This window comes from Canis lupus, chromosome 26 (assembly GCF_048164855.1).
Source record: "Canis lupus baileyi chromosome 26, mCanLup2.hap1, whole genome shotgun sequence".
NCBI classification, from domain to species: Eukaryota; Metazoa; Chordata; class Mammalia; order Carnivora; family Canidae; genus Canis; species Canis lupus.
Window position 1 is genome coordinate 3,864,981 of NC_132863.1, and position 23,040 is coordinate 3,888,020.

The 23,040-nt window shown below is 38.7% G+C and overlaps 2 long non-coding RNA genes across 11 annotated transcripts in view; one reads left to right on the plus strand and one right to left on the minus strand.

Annotated features, from left to right (window-relative positions):
• LOC140617973 (uncharacterized) overlaps positions 1–8,146 on the minus strand; it is an 82,128-nt gene extending 73,982 nt beyond the window's left edge. For all 10 annotated transcript variants that reach the window (XR_012018134.1, XR_012018129.1, XR_012018135.1 and 7 more), the window contains exon 1: positions 7,989–8,146. This is a non-coding gene — a long non-coding RNA (uncharacterized lncRNA). The remainder of the gene's footprint in view (positions 1–7,988) is intronic.
• A 46-nt stretch (positions 8,147–8,192) lies between these two features.
• On the plus strand, positions 8,193–9,580 carry LOC140617974 (uncharacterized). The gene is made up of 2 exons (XR_012018137.1): positions 8,193–8,538; positions 9,258–9,580. It is a non-coding gene; the product is annotated as an uncharacterized lncRNA (long non-coding RNA).
• The last annotated feature ends 13,460 nt before the right edge of the window (positions 9,581–23,040 follow it).

Genomic DNA, 23,040 nt, shown 5'->3' on the forward strand with positions numbered 1-23,040 from the left:
ATTATTAAGTGACAGAAGTCTGAAAAGGTTACATTCTGCATGATTCAACTATATGACATTCCAGAAAAGGCAAAACCATGGGCACAGTAAAACGATCAGGTTTGCTGGAGGATGGTGGAAAAGGGAGGGGTGAATAGATGAAGCACAAAGGAGCCTCGGGGCAGAGAAATTATTCTGGATGGTACTAAAATGGTAGATATGTGTCATTATACATTTGTCCAGACCTATAGCATGTTCAACACCAAGAGTGAACCCTAATGTAAATTATGGCGTCTGGGTGATAAAGGTGTGTTAATGTTAGTTCATCAGTGGTAACACCTGTACCACTCTCATGGGGGTTGCTGGTGAGGGAGGCTGCGCCATGTGAAGGTAGAGGACATACGGGAAATGTCTCCACCTTCTGCTCAATTTTGCTTTGAACCTAGAACTGCTTTTTTAAAAGCCTATAAATGTAAATAAATAACATACATATAAAATAGACCCATGCCCCGACTGAAATCATTCTATAAGGATGTACAGATATTAATGATAGAGAAACAATGCCTCATTGAAAGAAGCTAGCCCCCCAGATGTTGTAAGAAGTAATCTTGGGCAAGGAACTTTTTTTATTTGGTTGCCCAGAGATGACCATTTGAACAGGCAATAAGTGTATATGTCACCTAAAACAATACACTGCTATTGGGTCATAGGAGACCTGGGTTTCTTTTTATTATTATTTTTGTCTTTTTAAGTAAGTAAAAAATATATTTTATTTCCCAAATAAGGAACATAAGTAAAAAATCCATAACTTCTTAGGCTGCACTGTATATCATTTTTAAATATTTTATTTATTTATTCTTTAAATATTTTATTTATTTACTCTTGAGAGACACAGAGAGAGAGAGAGAGAGAGAGAGAGGCAAAGGGAGAAGCAGGCTCTATGCTGGGACCCTGATGCGGGACTTGATCCCAGGACTCCAGGACCATGCCCTGGGCCGAAGGCAGGTGCTAAACCTCTGAGCCACCCAGGGATCCCCCTAAATTTTTTATTTAAATTCAATTTCGTTAACATATACTGTACTACTAGTTTTAGAGGTAGAATTCAATAATTTATCAGTTGCCTATTACACCCAGTGCTCACTACATCAAGTACCCTCCTAATGCCCATCACCCAATTACCCCATCCACCCACCCACCTCCCCTCCAGCAACCCTATTTGTTTCCTACAGTAAGAATCTCATATGGTTTGCCTGTTTTCATCTTCTTTTATTTTTCCTCCCTTCCCCTATGTTATCTGTTTTGTTACTTAAATTCCACATATGAGTGAAATCATGTATTTGTCTTTCTCTGACTTATTTTGCTTAGCATAATACACTCTAGTTCCATCCATGTGCTGCAAATGGCAAGGTTTCATTCTTTTTGATGGCTGAGTAATATTCCATTGATATATATATAACATTGTTATAACATTTCATTGTGATATATATATGTGATATATATCATTCGATGTGATATATATATATATATATCACATTTTCTTTATCCATTCATCTATCAGTGGACATGTGGGCTCTTTCCATAGTTTGACTATTATGGACATGGCTGCTATAAACATTGGTGTACATATGCCCCTTTGAATCACTATGTTTGTATTCTTTGGATAAATACCTAGTAGTACAATTGCTGGGTCGTAAGGTAGCTCTATTTTTAACTTTTTGAGGGCCCTTCATACTATTTTCCAGAGTGGCTGCACCAGTTTGCATTCCCACCAGCAGTGTAAGAGGGTTCCCCTTTTCCTACATCTTGGCCAACATCTGTTGTTTCCTGACTTGTTAATTTTCACCATTCTGACTGGCATGAGTGGTATCTCTTTGTGGTTCTGATCTGTATTTCCCTGATGACAAGTAATGTGGAGCATTTTTTCATGTATCTGTTGGCCATTTGTATGTCTTCTTTGGAGAAATATCTGTTCATGTCTTCTGCCCATTTCTTGACTGGGTTTTTTGGTATTTTGAGGTGCTGAGTTTGATAAGTTCTTTACAGATCTTGGATACTAGCCCCTTATCTGATAAGTCATTTGCAAATATCTTCTCCCATTCTGTAGGTTGTCTTTTGGTTTTGTCAGCTATTTCCTTTGTTGTGCAAAGCTTTTTATCTTGATGAAATCCCAATAGTTCATCTTTGTTTTTGTTCCCCTTGCCTCTGGGGATGTGTCTAGCAAGAAGTTGTTATGGCCCAGTTCAAGGAGATTGCTGTCTGTGTTCTCCTTTAGGATTTTGGTGGAGTCCTACCTCACATTTAGGTCTTTCATCCATTCTGAATTTATTATTATTTATGGTGTAAGAGAATAGCCCAATTTCCCTCTTCTGTACATGGCTGTTCAATTTTCCCAAGAGCATTTGTTAAAGAAACTGTCTTTTTTCCATTGGAAGCTCTTTCCTGCTTTGACGAAGATTATTTGGCCATAGTGTTGAGGGCCCATTTCTGGGTTCTCTATTATGTTCCATTGATCTATGTGTCTGTTTTTGTGTCAGTACCATACTGCCTTGATGATCACAGCTGTGTAATACAGCTTAAAGTCCAGAATTGTGATGCCCCCAGATTTGGCTTTCTTTTTCAACATTCCTTTGGCTATTCAGGGTCTTCTATGGTTCCATACAAAGTTTAGGATTGTTTGTTCCAAGGAGAATTGGGTTTCTACAACAGAACCATTCAGCCAAAAGGTTGATTATACCACCTGATTAAAGCAAACTATCAGCCTTGACGCTTTGATGTAGCCAATCAGAGCTAGCCAGATCCAGGTAAAATAGGTGAGTTTGAGTTCTGATGACCCCTGGCATCCCTTTCCAGTACCCTTGAGCTTTTCACCCTCCCTCACTATCTCTGCCAGCCCATGTTCTTCATTCAGTCCTCCAAAAATAAGGTGTGTGTGTGTGTGTGTGTGTGTGTGTGTGTGTTCATGGTTTTAGTACTTCCTGACTAGAGGTACTAATATGTTGGCACCTCTATTTTAGCATTTTTCACATTGTAAGTCTCTCTTCCTGAGTTTGGGTGACCCCAGAATCATTTCTTACTTGAATCCCCAGCACAATGCCTAATCATAATATTTAATAAATAAAGTAGGGGCACCTGGTCAGCAGTCAGTTGAGCATACAACCCTTGGTTTCAGCTCAGGTCCTGATCTTGGAGTCACGAGACTGAGTTCCATGTCAAGCTCCATGTGCTAAGCATGGAATCTACTTAAACACTCTTTCTCCTCCTCTCTCTGTCCCTCCCCCCATGAACTCTCTTTCTCTTTCTTTCAAATAAATAAATCTTTTTTAAAAAATAATATTTTATAAGTAGATTAACAACTGAATAAAAGTGCTTTCTAATTTTGGAATTCATTCCCATATAAATGCAGTTTTCACTCATATCACTTCTACTTTTGAATCCTAAAATTGAAATATTTGAAGGAACAAATATTAAAAGCTTTTGAATTACCTCCCCTTAAACATGTAATCAAAGGCATATTTAAATTCTCAAAAAGAGTCAATAACAACTTTGGCCTGCACTCAACTGCCCAGTTGGGCTCTTGACCCATGTATGTGCTGTAGGTCCTTGGACTTCTTAGCCTCCATGTATTACTTTCCCATCTGCAACTCAGGAGAGCCCTGTATATATAAACTCCACAATGTAGAGCAGGAGAAAGAGTCCTGGAAACTCAGTTGCCAGATTTATACTTGCCACCAATTCTCTGCCAGAGCCTAGACTAGTCACGTTACCTCTCAGGACCTCAGATTGTAAGCCTAGAAGTTTAAAGCGTTAAAATATGGCTTTAGCTTGAAAGTCACTAAGACAGATTCCTTATAGCAAGTATTACAAAGTCATGTTCCTTCTCTTTCTGTATAACATCTCTCACATTCTCCAGGATACCAGTCTAGTTCAGACCTTCATTACTCAACCAGTTTGGATTCCCCCAAAAGCAGAACCTAGCACAAGGATTTGGATGTAAGTCACAAATTTGGGATGTAGTCCCAGGAAGCACATAAACGAACTTAATGACCACGTTTTTCTCCAATCCTCTTGAAGCCAAATACGTAAAATACTCATTCTCAGACTGCATTCAAATGCCTCAGCCTTGTCATTCCAAACATATCCCCCACCACTCTTTCATAATTCCTCATACTAACGCAGTTGATCTGTCTGCTGGTCATCATATTTGCATGCTTCTCCCCAATCTCTGAGCCATTCTTTCCACTGTTCTTTGAATAGGAATATTTTATAGATTTTGGTGCAGTCACATCCTACCTATCCATTAAACTAGCTCAAATTTCACCTTCTCCATGATGCCTTCCCTAATGCCCCCACTGAAATCCTAAAGCACTTTGTAGCATCTATGACACCAGCCACCTTTTTTTTTTTTTTTACTTCAAATTGTATTAATGTCCATGTCCTTTCTTTCCCAATTAGACTATAACTTCCTTGAAGTAAGGACTGGGCATATCTTAATATGTTATGCTTTTTTTAAAAGAATGCTTTCCAGATAATCTAATTTTTATTTGATGAACTAGACCATGGGTCAAGAAAAAAGGCCAGATAGCAAATATTTTAGGCTTTGCAAGCTACATGATCTCTGTCACAAACTATGCACTCTGCTGTGTAGTGCCACAGCAGCCATAGTCTATAAACAAATGGGTGTGGCTATGGTTCAATCAAGCCTTATTTACAAAACAGGCACCTGGATGGATTTGGCACAGGGGCCACAGTTTGCCAATTCATGAACTAAAATATTGCCTAGGTATCATCAAGCTCTTGAATTTTACAATTCAGATACAGTGATTGGTATTAACTGTTTTTATATACATTTCTTTGGAATGTTTTTCTGTTGTGGAACTGTGTATATTTTCTGCTGTTCCTACAATCTGGCTACATTTCCTTCATAATAAGAAAAAGAAAAGTTTACAAATATTTGATAACTTTAGAATTCATTCTAAGGGAAGAGAGCCTGGATGAGGTATACATACATAATTATTTATTAACCAAGTCCTTAATGTTCTTCTAATAAAAAGTCTCTATTTTATATTTTCCTGGCTCATGTGAAAAGCAACTTGTTTTATTCTCAGACAACAATTCTGTTTTCTACAATTCTGTAATGGTTAAACAGTAATTTCTATTCAAAGCTGAGTTTTAGACCATTGTTTAACAAAACAATCTTAATTTCATCTTTGACTCATATATTTAAATTATTAGCTTCCTTTAGAAGAAAAAAGATGCAATAATAATAGTTTAAGAATCAGTGACCCACAATCACATAAATATAATGTGATTATTTAAGTAATGAAGTTGAGCTCAATTAGCATATAATACAAAAAGAAAGTTTTCAAGTTTTACCGAGACAGCAAGAGAATGCGAAGGTATATATATTTGAAATTTCAGATTATGGGTTTTCATGAGGAAATAATATTGTTCAACAAAATAGCTCTTAAAAAACTCAACTCCCCTTTATGACAGTGAACACAAAGCTTGAAACTACCCTGGTGCTAAATGAAACTTGCCATTTTCAGGGAAATGTCAGGATACAAACTATACTCTTGTTTGAACAGAGCTAAGAGAGAGGTCACTGTGTGTGTTTGACAGTGACAAATGGCTTCCAAAGAAAATAAGGCAGCATCTGCCCATCCCTGCCTTCAGCAAACCTGTTTTGCAGGCTGTTAAACCTTTGGCCTCCTTTCTATTTGTCTCAAGTGATCATGGGAAATGATTGTGAATGGTTTACTGTCTTCAAATTTACACAGACTCCTTCATTGCAAATATTTCATGTCACCTTAAACTCTATATGTGAGAAGAGTGTGTTCCCTAAAATGTAATTAATAAATAAATGTTGAAGACATTCAACCAACTTTTGACAATCTCCTCTATCTTTGCAACCACAGTTCCTCCCTGGTGGTCTGTGGAACTTTGAGGAAAGGATATTTAAGTTTCGGTATCTCAAGGTCACCAGAATTTTAAAAAAAAAAAATGCTTATCTCACAAGTGTGAAAATAAATACTTAGGGTCAAATTCTGTGACCACTGACTACAAAGGATAGACCAAATTTCCTGAGTCAGTTAGCTCTGAAAATCTAGCTTTTTTAAAATACTATGTGAAGATTTCTATTCTAATTATAGGATATTATTTGTGGATAATAAAGTTTATTTAAAATGTTATTTTGAGGTACGCCTGAGTGGCTCAGCGGTTGAGCACCTGCCTTTGGCTCAGGGTGTGATCCCGGGGTCCTGGGATTGAGTCCTACATCAGGCTCCCTGCGAGGAGCCTACTTCTCCTTTGTCTGTGTCTCTGCCTCTCTGTGTGTGTCTCTCATGAATAAGTAAATAAAATCTTTTTTAAAAAATAACATGTTATTTTGAGAATATGACTGTCCCATCAACAAAGGAATGGATAAATTGTGGTTTATTTTCACATTATAATAAGGCACACAATAAGAAAGGACAAACCACTGGAACCCGTAAAACATACATGAATCTGAGAGACATAATCTTGAGCAAAAGAAGCTAGACACAAGAGTACTAACAGTATGATTCCATTTATGTGAAGTTGAAGAACAGGCACACTACCTTGTGGTGATGGTGGTGAATTCTGGATGGAGATGGGATTAAAGTGGGAAGCAGGAGGGGAGAACCTTATGGATTCTCCATCTTAGTGGTAGTTACATGGATCTATATACATTCATAAAAATTCACAAGCTATATGATTAGGACTGGTGTACCATATGTTCTTTACTATATCTATGCTAATGCTCCATTTTTAAAATCCTGAAAATAAAAAGTTGAGAGACTGTAAACAATTCTAAAATAAGAGACAATAACTGTAGAAAAGGTCCAACAGGACACCAGCAAATCAATAAATGAGGAGTACAAACTTGGGAATATAGGTGGAGGACAGATGAAAATAGGAAAGAGAAACAGTAGTGGAAGCAGGAAAGGAAAGCATTAACTATGAGTGGAAGATAGGAAGAATTATCTATGTGCTTTACCTTCACAGAACCCCATGCAATCTATAATGTCTTCATGCCCAGCTTTTAGTCTATTTTCCTTTTCCTTAAGATTTTATTTATTTATTTTAGAGAGGGAGACAGGGAGAGGAGGAAAGCAAGGAGAGGGGGGCAGAAAGAGAGGGAGAAAAGCTTAAGTAGACTCCCTGCTGAGCACACAGCCCAACGTGGGGCTTGATCTCATGACCCTAAGATCGTGACCTGAGCCAAAAGAAAGAGTCACATGCTTAACCAACTGAGCCACCCAGGCACCCCTAATTTCCTATTTTCTAATCAAGAAGAATAAATTGGCAAAAAGAACTAGAACTTTTGGACTCCCACCCCATCCCCAAAAAGAAGTAAGATAGAGGCAAGTGGCCTTATGATCATAATCAAAACATATTAGAAAATCAAAAAACCTAGCCAATATGGTAATGCTACAAAAAAACCCAGGCACACTAAAAAGAAAACCCAGAAACAAGGACCATCCCCAACTTACTATGGTTCGACTTAGGATTTTTCAGCTTCATGATGATGGAAAAGAGATACACATTTAGTAGAAACTGTACTTGGAATTTTGAATTTTGATCTTTTCCTAGGCTAGCAAAATGCAGTACAATCATCTCCCATGGCGCTGGGCAGTGGCAGTGGGCTGCAGCTCCCAATCAGCAATGCAACCATGAGGGCCAACAATCGGTACACTGTCCCCATACAGCCATTCTGTTTGTCACTTTCAGGACAGTGTTCAAAAACCTGCACGAAGCAGTTAGATGTTGGACATTTTGTGTTAGATGAGGGAGGGAGTAAGATGGCTACACTGTAGGAGGACCCCAGGCTTGTCTCATCCCTCGAACACAGCTAGGTAACTATCACATCATTCTAAATACCAAGAAATCAACCTGAGAAAGGACAGAACAAACTGTACTACCAGAAAGGAAAGATGCAGCACTTCACTGAAGGTAGAAAGAGTGGAGATGTGATTTGAAGGAGCACTCACATTTTATAAATAAGGAAACAGGCTCAACATGTTTGTTGGCAGGAAGTCTCAGTTCTTAACCACATGGACCTCTTCACAGGGTTGCTTGAGTGTCCTCATAACATGGTAGCTGGCTTCCCCCCAGAGCTTGTGACCCAAAAGAAACAAAGCAGGGTCATAACATCATTATGACCTAACCTCAGAAGTCACATTCCATAGAATCCTCTTAGTAAAGGCAGGTCAGCCTTTTTCAGTGGCGGAGGGGTTACAGAAGTGCAGGAGTACCTGAAGGAATCAGTGGAGGCGTCTGGGACGCTGGCCTTCACAGGGGTCTTCGGGAAGGCAAGGGAGTTTCACTGGAAAACCATAGCCCAAGCCAATATTTTGAATATTGTCTGTCAGCTTTTTAGTTGCTGAATCTCAGTCCTGGGAGTCATTTCTTCAAAGACTAAACAACAAATTCTTTTCTTGTTTGAGGATGTTGGGAGCCTGGTGGTTTCTGAGCCAACAAGCACATATACATATGTGTGTGAAGCCTGGGAATGAGACGGCAAGTTTTTGGTACCTTCAGGTAAAGCCAGATCCTACAGAGGAGTGCTCCTTTGGCCCATGGCTTTTTTATCTCTTTCTGACTGTAAATTCCTCACCTTTCCCATATATTCCTTTCCAACTCAGCATACGTTGCATTGGGTAGGTTAATTGTTGGTGCCATCATTCAGCAAATAGAATTGAGTGTTCATTACCTGCCTGATCTCCCTGCCAGGTGCTAGAAACTCAAGTCTGAAACATACAGATGCTCAGGAAAACAGGTAGCAGATGACATATATGGGTAGATTTCCAAAACCTTTTAACTTCAGCAATGTAAAATTCCTGTGGACATCTACATTTTAAGTTAGAGGATTGCAGTCCAATTTTCCAACAGTAAGTCATTTCCATTGCCATGACTGTAGACCTGAGTCCTGGGATAAGGTAAGTAGTGTTTCAGGTCACTGCCGGGAATGAGCCCACTTGACAAGGATGCAATCTGGCACATGGTTTTCAAGTTCCTCTTCCAAAAATCCATAGATCTCACTCCCTGAGGTCACAGGCATCAGAACTGATGGAAAAACAAGGTGGTCTTAGGAGATACCATTGGACTAGCCCCCAAGTTCCCTAGAGGAACTATTGTGAAGTCTCTCATAATATAATTTTAGTTGAACAGTAACCTGATGCTCTATACATTTTGTGACCAGGACTGGAAAAAAGATATGAGGAATGTGGGGGGAAATAACTGTGTTATTTATATTTCAGGTAGCACCTTTCTCCAAGGAGCTCAGAAAGCTGCATGAACACTAGTCAGCATTATATATGGTGCTTCTGTTCTCACGTGTTTGTTTGAATTGTTCAGTTCTGCTTCCACTGTGGTTTCTTTTTTTTCCTGTTTTTCTCCTGTTGCTACTTGCAGTTATAATGTTCTGGTATATCCATTTACAAAGTGACTCAAGACTTATGTTTTAGGAATCTAGAATACCAAGATAGCATGCTGAAAAAAAGAAGTTTTTTATATGATTGCAACCTAGTGATTCAGCCTTTTATATATTACATATTGAATAAATGTATGAACATTCTCAAAACTATGTCTTGCTTATGTCAAAGTGCCAGTAAATGTACATCCAGCCACTGGGAGCAAAAAAATGCTTGGAAAGTAAGGGCAGGTGTTCTTCCTGTGAGGAACTAGTTCAAAGAATGACACATGACCCAATCGGGATCCAGATAACAGCTTTAGTAGGTGATTTGGCAGTAGTTGGACAGAAAGATGTCTATTGGATTTGAAGGCAGGTCAGGCCTCCTAGGTCTGCCCTGAAATGAGAAAACCCACACCTCATGGCTCCGACATCCAGCTCCAGGTGGGTGGCTTGGTCTTCCTGTCCAGGGCTTCCGAAGAGAGGAAGGAGGAGGAGAGTGTATCCTGTGATGTTTACAGCACGGGAGTGAGGGGTCCTGGCACAGCCTGCTGATGCAGAGAGGGGCAGCACAAGAAAGGAGGAGGGGTGCCTGGGTTTTGGTCTTTGTTATTCTGTTTGTTTTTGCTGTTGAGGGTCAGTATCCCCACCTTTGGGCAGTGCAGACCTAAAAAACTCTCCAGCAAGCTATCTTTCCTTTGGGGAAGAGTAAGCAAGGGAGAGGCTGACAACTTCCATTCCATGATTCCTCCTCCCGAAAAGCAAGATACCACGTGAGGAAGGAAACAAGTGCCCATTTTATGTGCTTTTGACAAAAGATGGGACCATTGAAGAGACTGTTTTAATTATGGACATTCTTAAGGACGTAAGAGGGGAGGAATGTGAGCAAGAACATTACTTCAGCGTCCATGTTGACAATCACAATTAGTCAGCCGCCATGACATTTGGAGGAGAAACGAGGAAAATAACCATTACCATGTTGTCATAAGCTGTTTGTGGCCACTAAAATGTAATCTTACAGTTTGACCTTCTCCAGCAAATAACAGACTGGCTTCTGCCTTCATTCTACTCACTGCCTTTCCTTCCACACCCAGCCCAGAAACCACCTTCTCTATTCAGCCTCAAACTAAGGTCAAACTTCTAGCCACGTTGGTGATGTCTGTTGGTTCATTTCCTACAGAAAGAATATGGTAACTGAGGAGTTTTGTGGCTTGTACTTCCTGTTGTTATGAATAAAGCACTTATATGCTAAGTTCCTTTTAGGCCAAGCCAATTGTCTTTCACACCAAGGTACAATTTGCCTCACTGCGTACATGTCCCAAAGGCAATAAATATCTTAACCCAGTTTTCTAAATCGACTGACTGCTAGAGACCAATATTACCTGAAAAGCTTTCTTGCCTCATGTACCTCTTCATATGAGGGGGTAGGGGATGCAGCATGGTCACATTTGGGACCGCAAGTCTTAGGTTGTATCCACGAATGAATTATGAATGTGACTGCCTTCATCAGAAGTGTGGCTTCAGCCAAACGCAAGATGAGAACAGAGGCTTAGGTGATCAAACAAGCTAGCTGACCCCTGCCAGAACTGCAGCCACCACTCAGCTGGCTCCTCCTTCCCCTGCTGACACATCCAAACACTCTCCTGTTGCCTTGGCAGAGGTGTTAGTCCTTAGATGTGGCTGCCACAAGGAGCTGTGGAGTCCTGGATGAAGAGCTGGCCCAGATTCTGGTTATGCACGTAACTAGACATGTCAACTCCAGAAAACCATTCTGTCCTCTGAGTCTGAGACTTGTGACCCGCAAGATGAGGATAAATGAGAATTTTTTCTAAAAAACGTATACAAGATTCCAACTATGGCCGACTAGTTTATAATAAACCAAACCTCCCACACTGCACAAGTAAAAATTTGGATAAAATATTAAAAGTACCTGTTTGGAGGCAGCAGAGAGTTGAGAAGGTAATAAGAATTTGAGGGGCCATGATCCAAGGCAGAAGAAAACAGAGCCTTTCTCTGTGACAAATTTCTAGATTCCAAAGCAGCAACCTAATGGCCTAAACACTGAGTGGCAAAATAGATGAAACCAGCACAGAGTGATAGCCAGAAGTCTGAGATATGCTGGGTGTAGCACTAAGTGCTCTCACAAAACTCACAGATGACCAAAGAGGAGAAACCTTGGAATATACCACTGGCTCTGGGAGGGACTGTCACAAGGACACCCCCCAGGAGTAAAGGCAAATCAGAGACAGACCAGCCAGGACAAAGACTAGACTCCACTCCCTACCAGAAAAGGATGACTTCCCCTTTACCAGCCTGCATGAAGCACAAGTGAAGCCTAGGAAGAGAAGACTGGTCCAGAGATTCAAGTTTTCTCTGACATTTATCAAATACAATGTCAGGCATTTAATAAAAATTACTTAGCATACCAAGAAACAAGACTACATTACAATACACAACTTTTAAAAAACAATCCCCTGGAAGTCCAGGTAACAGAGTTACCTTTAACAAAAAAAAAGTGATGAATATGCTCTAGAAAACAGAAGAGGGAGAATTCTAGCACATAATTAAAATTGACTGAAGAAAGAATTAAATGCAAATTCTATCCTGAAAAATAAACTGAAAAGAGATGAGTTGAGAAGCAGATGAGAACTGGAGAATTGGAAGAAAGATCAGTAGAAATTAAACCAAGGCACAGAGAGGAAAAAGATGGAAAACACAGGAAGAACATAAGAAATATGGCACATGGAAGAAGTACAACATAGTTTTTGATAAATCTCAGACATAGAGGGAGGAGAGGTTGTGGCAGAAACCTTACTTATAGATATAATGGCCAGGAGCACCTGGGTGCCTCAGTGGTTGAGCTCCGCCTTCGTCTCACGGTATGATCCCGGGTCCTGGGATCAAGGCCCACATCAGGCTCCCTGCTCAGTTGGGAGCCTGCTTTCCTCTCTACCCTTCCCCCTGTTTATGCTCTCATGCACATGCTTTCTCTTTCTCTCAAATAAATAAAATCTTAAAAAATAAAAATAAAATCTTAAAAAACAACAAAGTAGTGAGATACAGTAAAGCCATACTCAAAACTGTATAGTCTTAAATGGATATTTGGGAAAAAGAATACAGTAAAATTAATGAGCAACTACAGAAGTTAGGAAAAAAAGAGCAAATGAAACCAAAGAAAGGACACAGACAGGAATAATAAAAGTGGTAGAAATTGGTGAAATGGAAAACAACACAAAAATCTAGAAAGCCAAAAGTTGTTTCTAGAAAGGAAGTGTGGAAAACAACATGCCCAATATTAGGAATGCAAAAAAGTACATCACCACAGATTTCAGAACATTAAAAAAGTAAGAGAATATTATGAACAACATTTTAAAACAACCTACCAATATAATACAGGAATAAGATGAAAAGAATAGTTTTATAATATTTCATGAAGAAAACATTAAATAAATTGAATACATAAGAACAAAACTCCCTCAAGGAAAGCACAGACTTCACTGGTGAAATCTACCAAATACTGCATAAAGAGAGAACCCCAATCTTATACAAAATATCAGCATAGTAAAAAAAGAGAAATTCTTCCTAAATCATTTTATGAGGCCAGTATAACCTCAATAGCAGAATCTGAAAAAGCCATTTAAAAAAAATGGAAATTTTCAGGCAATATCAGTTGTAAATGTTGGTGTAAAATGTTTAACAAAATATTAAAAAACCAAATCAAGTCAGACATAAAGAGGTTACTATGTCATTACCAGCTTGAGTTTATTTCTAACATGCAATGTTAACATTCAAAAATTAATAAAAGTAATCCCCCACATTGTTAAAGAGAAAGTCATATGTCTCTATAATAAATGCAAAAAGAGCATTTGAAAAAATTTGATACCTTTATGACAGAAAACAAAAAGTATTAACAAATTAGAAATATTATGAAACTTCTTTAATACAGCAATAATAAAAAAGGTGTATATGAAAATCCAGAACAAACATGACATGTAATGGTGAAGTATTGTACTTTCACCTGAGATCAAATACTCACTGTTAAATATTATTTTAAAAGGCAATAAAGCAAAGAAATATAAATAAAAACAAAAGGAAGAATAAGAAACTATTATTCATAGAATACATGAAGCCATACATTAGAAATATATAAAAATTTACTTATAAACTTATAAACTATTAAAATTAATAAGTGAATTTTAGCTAAGTCAACATAAGCAGTAAACATCAAAAAACAAAATTTAAACGGGTACTACTGATATCAAAGACACTAAACAGCATTAAATTTTTAGAAATAAGCCTAACTAAAATGTGCAAGATCTCTACAAATAAAATGAGAGAACATTATCTTTCAAAAGCTTTTATTTATTTGAGAGAGAGCACAGTGCAGAAGAGAGGCCAGAGGGAGAAGCAGACTCCCCACTGAGCCTGGAGTTTGAGCAGGCAGGGCTCCATCCCAGGCCCCTGAGATCATGGTCTGAGATCTTGAAGTCAGGAGCCTAACCCACTGAGTCACCCAGACACCTTTGCTAAAGAACATTATTATTTAGGGAGAGTTTAAAAACCAAAATAAATCGAGAGATCTATCATGTTCAAGGAACAGAAGGCTCAATATTGTAATGACATCAATTTACTCTATAGATCCAGTGCAGTTCCAATCTGCATCCCAGCAGGCTTTCTTGGGTATAGAAAATTTTGAGTTTATATGTAAATGCAAAGGGTCACAGTATCCAAGCCAATCCTACAGAAACGGTTGGAAGATCTACAGCACTTGGACCTTCTTGTTCTGGAGACACTTCAAGAGAAATTACCCAAACAAAAGAGCAGAAAGAAAGAAGACTAAAGAAAAATGAATAGAGTCTCAGATACCCATGAGACATTATCAAATCATCTAATATATGTGTACCTGGAGCCCAGGAGGAGAAAACTATGAGGATGAAGCAGAAAAAATATTTGAAGAAAGAATGGCAAAAATCTTCCTAAATATGAAGAAAACTATCAATTCTCAGAGAACCAAGAAATTATTTTTCTTATTCTCAGATGCAAGAAATTTTTTTCTTTTTTTTTAATCCCCGATATTGGTCATTTGTGTCTTCCACCCCTTCATTCCTCCTTTCAAGAAACCATTTTTGGCTTTCTAAAGTTTTGTATTGTAGGCTGGTCTTCTGTTTCACGGATTTCACTAGTTTTATTATTCTTTTCTGTGTTTCAAACTCCAAATAGAAGGAAAGGCAAAGAAAGCATACCTAGACATCATAGTGAAACTTCTATAAAAAGAATGAGAAATCTCAAAAGTGGGATGCCTGGGTAGCTCAGTGGTTGAGCATCTGCCTTTGGCTCAGGTCATGATCCTGGGGTCCTGGGATGGAGTCCACATTGGGCTCCCCACAGGGATCCTGCTTCTCCCTCTGCCTGTGTCTCTGCCTCTCTCTCTCTGTGTATCTCATGAATAAATAAACAAAATATTTTTTTTAAATCTCAAAAGCAAGAAAAAGGAAGGGAAAAGACACATCACTTGATAGGAAAAAAAAAACATACAAATGTCAGCTGACTTCACCCATAAACAACAGGTATTAAAGACAACTGAGCAATAGATTGATAGTGCTTGGGAGACAGGGCAGGGGGAGACCATCAACCCAGAGTTCAATATCCAATGAAAATACCTTTCAAATTGAGGGCAAACTGGGGTACCCATGTGGCTCAGTGGTTGAATGTCTGCCTTTGGCTCGGGTCGTGATCCCACAGTCCTGGGATCGAGTCCCACATCGGGCTGCCCACAGGGAGCCTGCTTCTCCTTCTGCCTATGTCTCTGCCTCTCTCTGTGTCTCTCACAAATAGATAAATAAAAATCTTTTTAAAAATGAGGGCAGACTAAAGACATGTTCAGACAAAATAAAAACTGGAAAAAGAAATGATCTCAGCAGACAGACCAGTGCTATGAGAAATAATAAGGAATGTTCTGCAGGCTAAAGGGAACTGAAACTTAGATCCACAGGAAAGCATGAAGAGCAGGAGACATGGTAAATGGCTAGGTGAATATGAAATAAATCGGCAGGGTTTTTTGTCATAATTTCCTTAAAACACAACTAACAAAGAAAAACATAATGGTGATAATTATGATGTATGCAGAAATAAAACTATTATGATAATGGCACAAATGGCAGAGCAGAGGCTAAGGGGATTTGACTGCTGTGAGGTGACTGGGTTTGTAAAATGGGAAGGAAGATGTATCAGGTCAGAGGTGAAGTACAAAGTGTGAATTGATACAGTGATAATAGAAGGGTTTGTATTGTTAGCCATAGAGCAACCACTATAAAATTACATAAAAGCTAAGAAGCACATATGGGAAATACAAACAATTCTTAAATTTCTTTTTTTATATATATTTTATTTATTCATGAGAGACACACACAGAAAGAGAGAGGCAGAGACACAGGCAGAGGGAGAAGCAGGCTCCACGCAGGGAGCCTGACGTGGGACCCAATCCCGGGACTCCAGGATCATGCGCTGTGCTGAAGGCAGGCGCTAAACCACTGAGCCACCCAGGGATCCCCCTAATTCTTAAATTTCAAAAATAAGACAACCTCATTAAAATATGGGCCAAACACGATAGCCAAACTGTGGAAGGAGCCTCGGTGTCCAATGAAAGATGAATGGATAAAGAAGATGTGATTTATGTATACAATGGAATATTACTCAGCTATTAGAAATGACAAATACCCACCATTTGCTTCAACGTGGATGGAACTGGAGGGTATTATGCTGAGTGAAGTAAGTCAGTCGGAGAAGGACAAACATTATATGTTCTCATTCATTTGAGGAATATAAATAATAGTGAAAGGGAATAGAAGGGAAGGGAGAAGAAGTGTGTGGGAAATATCAGAAAGGGAGACAGAACGTAAAGACTGCTAACTCTGGGAAACTAACTAGGGGTGGTAGAAGGGGAGGAGGGCGGGGGGTGGGAGTGAATGGGTGACTGGCACTGGGGGTTATTCTGTATGTTAGTAAATTGAACACCAATAAAAAATAAATTTAATAAATAAATAAATAAATAAATAAATAAATAAAATATGGGCAAAAAAAATTGCACAGCACTTTACAAAAGAAAATATATAAATATATATATGAAAAGTATTTGACATCATTAGTCATTGGGAAAAGACAGATAAAACCACAATAAGATACCACCATACACTTACTAGAAGAGGCAAAATGAAAAAGATGAGAATGACTCTGGGTGAGGACATGGAGTATCTGGAATGTCACTGTGCCAGCAGAGAGTATGTTGGAGCAACGATTTTGGAGGGAAAGTTGTTAGTTCTTTAGTTCCTTATAAAATGTGCATATTGTATGATTCAGAGATTACCCCTCCTAGATATTTATCAAGAAGAAATGAAAAAAATTATTGAAAATATTTTTAAAATATTTACAACAGCTTTATGCATAGCAGCCCCAAATTAGAAACTTCTCAAATGCTTATCAATGGTGGAATGGATAGTGATATATTCATACAATGGAATATTATACAGTGATAAAAATAAATATTGACTGAGAGAAGCCAGATGCAAAACAATTCATAATAAACTATTCCATTAATATATATATCTCTAGGGGATCCTGGGGGATTCAGTCAGTTAATTGTCTTTCTCCTGCTCAGGTCATGATCTCAGGGTCCTGGGATGGAGTCCTGCATTGAGCCCCATATTCAGTGAGGAGTCTGCTTCTCTCTCTCTCCCCCCATAGCTCATTCTCTCTCTCAAATAAATTTAAAAAGTCTTTTAAAAAATAATATAAATCTGTATTGGGCGAAACTGTTGTTTGGTATTGGAAATCATGACCATGGTTAGCATTACGGAAATGAGAGATGTAGTCTGAGAAGAGAAGCAAAGATGCTTCTGGGTGCTGAGAATGTACCATTCCTGGAGCCAGTGAGAAGCCACATGAGTTCTCTGTGAGAATTCATTGAACCCTAAGTTGCTGATTTCTATACTTTCTATTTATGTTTTACTTTGACTTAATAGTTAATACAATTGGCAACCACCACAAAGTCACTATCTCAGGCAAGAGTCATGAGTGATGCTAAAGTGAGTGACACGACATGATGATGAGGAGCAGGATATTTATAGTCTCCGGGTGACTCCTCACAAGATATTATTAATCAAGAAGGGGAAATAGTAATTTTGCAGTAGATAAAATTGATAGATGCCACCGTACCAAGTGATCCAAGTCAACATGTGAGTCAGTTACCTAAGGCTTCCATAACAAAGTACCACAGACTGGATGCCTTAAACACCAGAAATTAATTTTCTCACAGTTCTGGAGGCTGGAAGTCCGAGATCAAGATGTCAATATGTTTCATTCCTTCTGAGGGGCTTGAGGGAAGAATCTGTTCTTCCAGGCCTTTCTCCTTAGCTTGTAGATGGTGGTTATCTCCCTGTGGGTTCACATTATCTTCCTTCTGTATGTGTCTGCGTTTAAAATTTCTCTTCTTATAAAGATATCAGTCAAAATGAATAGGGGTCACTTTAATGATCTCATTTTAATTTAATTACCTCTGAAAGATCCTGTCTCCAAATACAGATACATTCTGAGATATTGGGAGTTAGGATTTTAGCATATGAAAGGGGGGCACAATTCAGCCCATAACAACACATAGCAATAAGGAGACAACCGGACAGCATCTGCCTCATGCTATGATAAATTGAAATGGGCATCACATTTGTGACATTCTTGCCAAGAATTCATAAACTGAATCTTTTTTTTTAAGATTTTATTTATGGGCAGCCTGGTGGCTCAGCGGTTTGGCCTCGCCTTCAGCCTAGGCCGTGATCCTGGAGACCGGGGATCGAGTCCCACGTCGGGCTCCCTGCGTAGAGCCTGCTTCTCCCTCTGCCTGTGTCTCTGCCTCTTTCTCTCTCTCTCTCTCTCTCTCTCCTCTCTGTGTATTCTCATGAATAAATAAATAAAATCTTAAAAAATAAATAAATAAATAAATAAATAAATAAATAAATAAATAAAAGATTTTATTTATTCATGAGAGACACAGAGAGAGGCAGATCACAAAGGCAGACGCTCAACCACTGAGCCATCCAGGTGCCCCCATAAACTGAATCTCATCACGACAACAAGTCAGAAAAATCCAAATTGGAGCATTTCTACAAAATACTGAATTGTACTCAAAAGTCTCAAGGTTATAAAAGACAAAGACCAAGGAACTCTTACAGATTAAAAGAAGCTAAACAAATACACAACTAAATGCAACGTGCAATACCAGTTTGGCTCCTGGGCCAGATAAAGGGAATAATCTGCAAAATCTGGACAAAGTCCATCAGTTAGATAATAGAATAGTGTTAACTTCCTGAGTTTACTAATCATGGTGTGGTTTCAGAGGAAAATGCCCTCAATTTTAGGAAATACACATTGAAATATTTGGACACAAATCTGAGGTCCTTAAAGAGTTTATAGAAATTCCTGTATCATTCTTTCAACATTTTTGCAAGTCTAGAATTATTTTGAAATTTCAATTTCAAAATGAATGAATGAATTTCAGTTCATTTATCACAAACTGAAAATTAACAGAAGAAAAGGAAAACAATAAAAAAGCCTGCAATTGGAAAAAAAATACATAATAGACGTATGTGAAAGCTGCTAGTACCCATCAAAGTGCCTAAGGAAACAGAAGGAACTCCATTTGCTCTTTCATGCATTTTAATTTTTTTAATCTTTTTTGTTTATTTGTTTTTTCATTCATGTATTTTTAAATGAATAGGAATGAGTGAAGGAATAAGTTGAAACTAAAGGCAAAAATGCATGAACTTGTACCTTCTAGAGCTCAGATTAAAAATAGGGGGTGGAATCTGGGATTCCTCAACTGATACCATCGCTTGAGCTTAAATTATGGTTAAAAGCAAAACTTAAATTGTATAAACCCTTACTAAAATGTTGCTGGTGCCACATTGACATAACTTCTATTAACCAAAGTCTCAGTATAAAGACAAGCTCCCCATGACAGTTTTTCCTTGTTTCAGCTCTGAAAACAGTTACTGTCACACAAGCCCCAAATTACAGACAACTGACAGAAATTTCTCCTTCCAAGATGATGGTTTCAGCATTATGCAGATCAAAGTTAACAGCCTGGGTCAATCAGGACTTGTCTCTAGAATCTTCCATTAGCTTCATTCGTTATTTATTCATCCAGCAATTATTGAGTGCCGGACACTGTTCTACAAGCTGCATGAATGGAAAGATAAATAAGGCATAATACTTGTCTCTGAGGAGCTCACCTTCAGATGTTGAGAATAAATGTTTTTCCTACTTTTTTCAAATTATTATTAAAAATATAAATTCTAGGGCACCCAGCGGGTTCAGTTGGTAGAGCATATGACAACTGATCTAAGGGTCATGAGTTCGAGTCCCATGCTAGACTTAGAGATTACTTTTAAAAAAGAGAAAGAGGGGGGATCCCTGCATGGCTCAGTGGTTTAGCACTTGCCATGGGCTCAGGGCATGATCCTGGAGTCCTGGGATCAAGTCTTGCATCAGGCTTCCTGCATGGAGCCTGCTTCTCCCTCTTCCTGTGTCTCTGCCTATCTCTCTCTCTCTCTCTCTCTCTCTCTGTGCCTCTCATGAATAAATAAATAAATAAAAAGTTTTTAAAAAATAATAAAAATTTTAAAATTTTTAAAAATTCTTCAGGATTAAAATAGTATTGCCTGTGGTAAGAAATTATCACAAACTGAATAGTTCAAAACACCAGAAATAAAATAGCTCATAGCTCTGGAGTCTAGAAATCCAAAATCAAGATATCGGCAGGACTAAGTGTCTTCTGAAAGCCTAGATAAAATCCTTCTTTGCCTCTTTCTAGGTTCTGAGAGTGACAGTCAATTCTATGGCTTGTAGCTGCAACACTGCAATCTCTGCCTCTGTGATCCCTGTGTGGTCTTCACACAGCCCTTCTTCTTCTCCAGTCCATTGGGTTGGAGTACACCCCAGTAACATCCTTTGAACTCATTCACTTCTGCAAAGACCCTGTGTCCAAATAAGATCACGCTCCTGGATAGCAGGGGTTAAGATTTCAATTCACCTTTTTGAGTGACACGATCAACCTATAACATGCATGTTTCAGTGATGTCATTTGTTCATCTCCCTTGGGAATTTAAATCTTTAGGTAGGGGGCAATGCTGGTATGTCTTAGGCTTATTATCCATGATATAATGGGCTTCTCCCTGATTTGAAGGGCATCTTCTGGGCTGGTGGAGAAAGTTTAAGTTTAATAGTGAAAGGGACTGTTTGATACAGGGGCTGCACAGCGGGTGTCAAGGGCACTCAGATCTGTGACTAGGTACTGGTATCTATGCTCTGGGCTGGAAACGGGAAATGTTGGAAGGAGACAAGAAGAGAAAGGCGATTGTGTAACAGCAGAAGGAGATGCTGCACAGTCCTCACCACCAGCCATGCCACCATCATCACCTCATGACCCTTCGTGAAACATTCCCTTTGGCGAAATAAAACAGTTCTCCAACTTAAAATATTGAAAAATCAATGGCTTAGGGGTGCCTGGGTGGCTCAGTGGGTTAGGGGTCTGCCTTCAGCTGAGGTCATGATCCCAGGGTCCTGAGATGGAGCCTTGTGTTGGGCACCCTGCTCAGTGGGGAGTCTGCTTCTCCCTCTCCCACTGCCCCTCCCCCTACTTAATGCACTCTCTCTCTCTCTCTCAAATAAATAAAATCTTAAAAAAAAAAAAAAGAAAAGAAAAGAAAAACCAATGACTTAGACAGCTGGGACATTTTTTAACATAGCTAAAAATCATTCCTGCTGCGAGTGGTTTTTCCCTCTGTCTTCTTAATAAAATTAAGCTGGCCAGTTTACTTTCTACTTTAAATTATATTTTCCATTTCATCGCTTTCCTGCTCCTGTACTAATAAAATGCTATTGTCCTAAGTTTCTACTGATGGTACAAATGTTTGAATAGTGGAAGACTAGAACATTTTGCCTCGATTTTTCTAACAAAATTCTGAAATATATTTCTTTTGCAAATCAGTAATTCCCTTTCAATAATTCAAATTCCAGTATTGATTAAAATCTGTATGATTTTAATTGATTGAATTGATTTAATTAAATTGATTTAATTGACTAAATTGATTAAAATGCTGTATAAAATTTTTTGGATTCATTTTTTTCTCATTCTGAATATTTTCTCAATAAATTCTGGCTTTCTAAGATAATATCCTGTTTCACAGAAGAAAAATTGTGTTCACAAATAGTTATTTTTCTACATTTCACTTACCATACCTCTCTCCAAACCTCTTGTCTTTTCTTGCTTTTTAAATATCCTCCCTACTTGATTCTTTTTGTTTTCTTCTATTATGCTTGAGTTTTTTATTTCTTTTTTATTCATAACTTCCTTTAACCCCAATGCCAAAGCCCTACATTATTTAATGTCTTATACTTAAGTGTTCTGTTTTGACATTTTTCTTCATCTTTTCACATCATTTTTTGTAAAAAAAAAAAAAATGAAGAGAATACTTTGTCTTATTAAATGAACATGATTTTTACTAGAAAAATTTCAAAATACAAAGATCTAAGGAAAAATTAAAAACCCTATGTTCATCTGTTTTGTTTCTTAAATTCCACATACGAGTGAAATTGTAGGGGAAGAGAAGGAAAAATAAAATAAGATGAAAAAGAGAGGGAGGCAAAAACCATAAGAGACTCAACTCTAGAGAACAAACTGAGGGCTGCTGGAGGGGAGGGGGTTTTGGGATGGGGTAACTGGGGGATGGGCATTAAGGAGGGCACATGAAGTGATGAGCACCAGGTGTTATATGCAACTGATGAATCACGGAACTCTATCTCTGAAACTAATAATACAGTATGTGTTAATTAAATTGAATTTAATTTTTTTAAAAGCTGCCACTTTGGGCAGCATTTTTAACACTTTGACATATCTACTTCCAGACCTTCACTTAGCATATAGAAATTAGTTACTTTATAAAAATGTAAACATACTGTAAAGTGATCCTCGTGGGGAGGCCTGGTAATGCTACAAGAAATGGAACAGAGAAACCACAGCAGGGAGCAGCAAGGGTGGCCTTTGTTTGGTCCTACGGTGCATAGTAGAGGGTGATGCAGCTGCTGCCCAGTGCACGGACGGGAGAAGCGGGGTGCCCCAGGTCTGCACTCCTTGGACCATCCCAACTGCTGAACCCTGCACTTGCCCTTGGGAAGCTCAAGAAGGTACCAGGGAGTCACATCTATGCTCAAATGTCCCTCACCTGGTAGACACTCTGTTCTCCGCATCTGATGGTGTAGAATGTGCTGGAAGGCTGGAACCTCCACATAGCTTCTGGGAGTGCCACAAGTGCACAATCCATGCCACCTTTAAGGAGTGCCTTAGCTGCAGAGGGTTGCCTGCCACTCCTTCGCAGCAGCTGCCCACTTCAGGGATGTGAAGTCCCCACACTCTCGCTCAGGTTGGTGCATCCCTGGAGGGCCATTTAACCCCCAGAACTCTCTCCCGGGCATCATAGCCCTGCTGCCCTCCAGCCATTCCCGCAGATCCCACAGCACAACACAAACTAGTTTGTTTGTTTGTTTGTTTGTTTGTTCGTTTTGTATATTTTTTTGTTGGAATT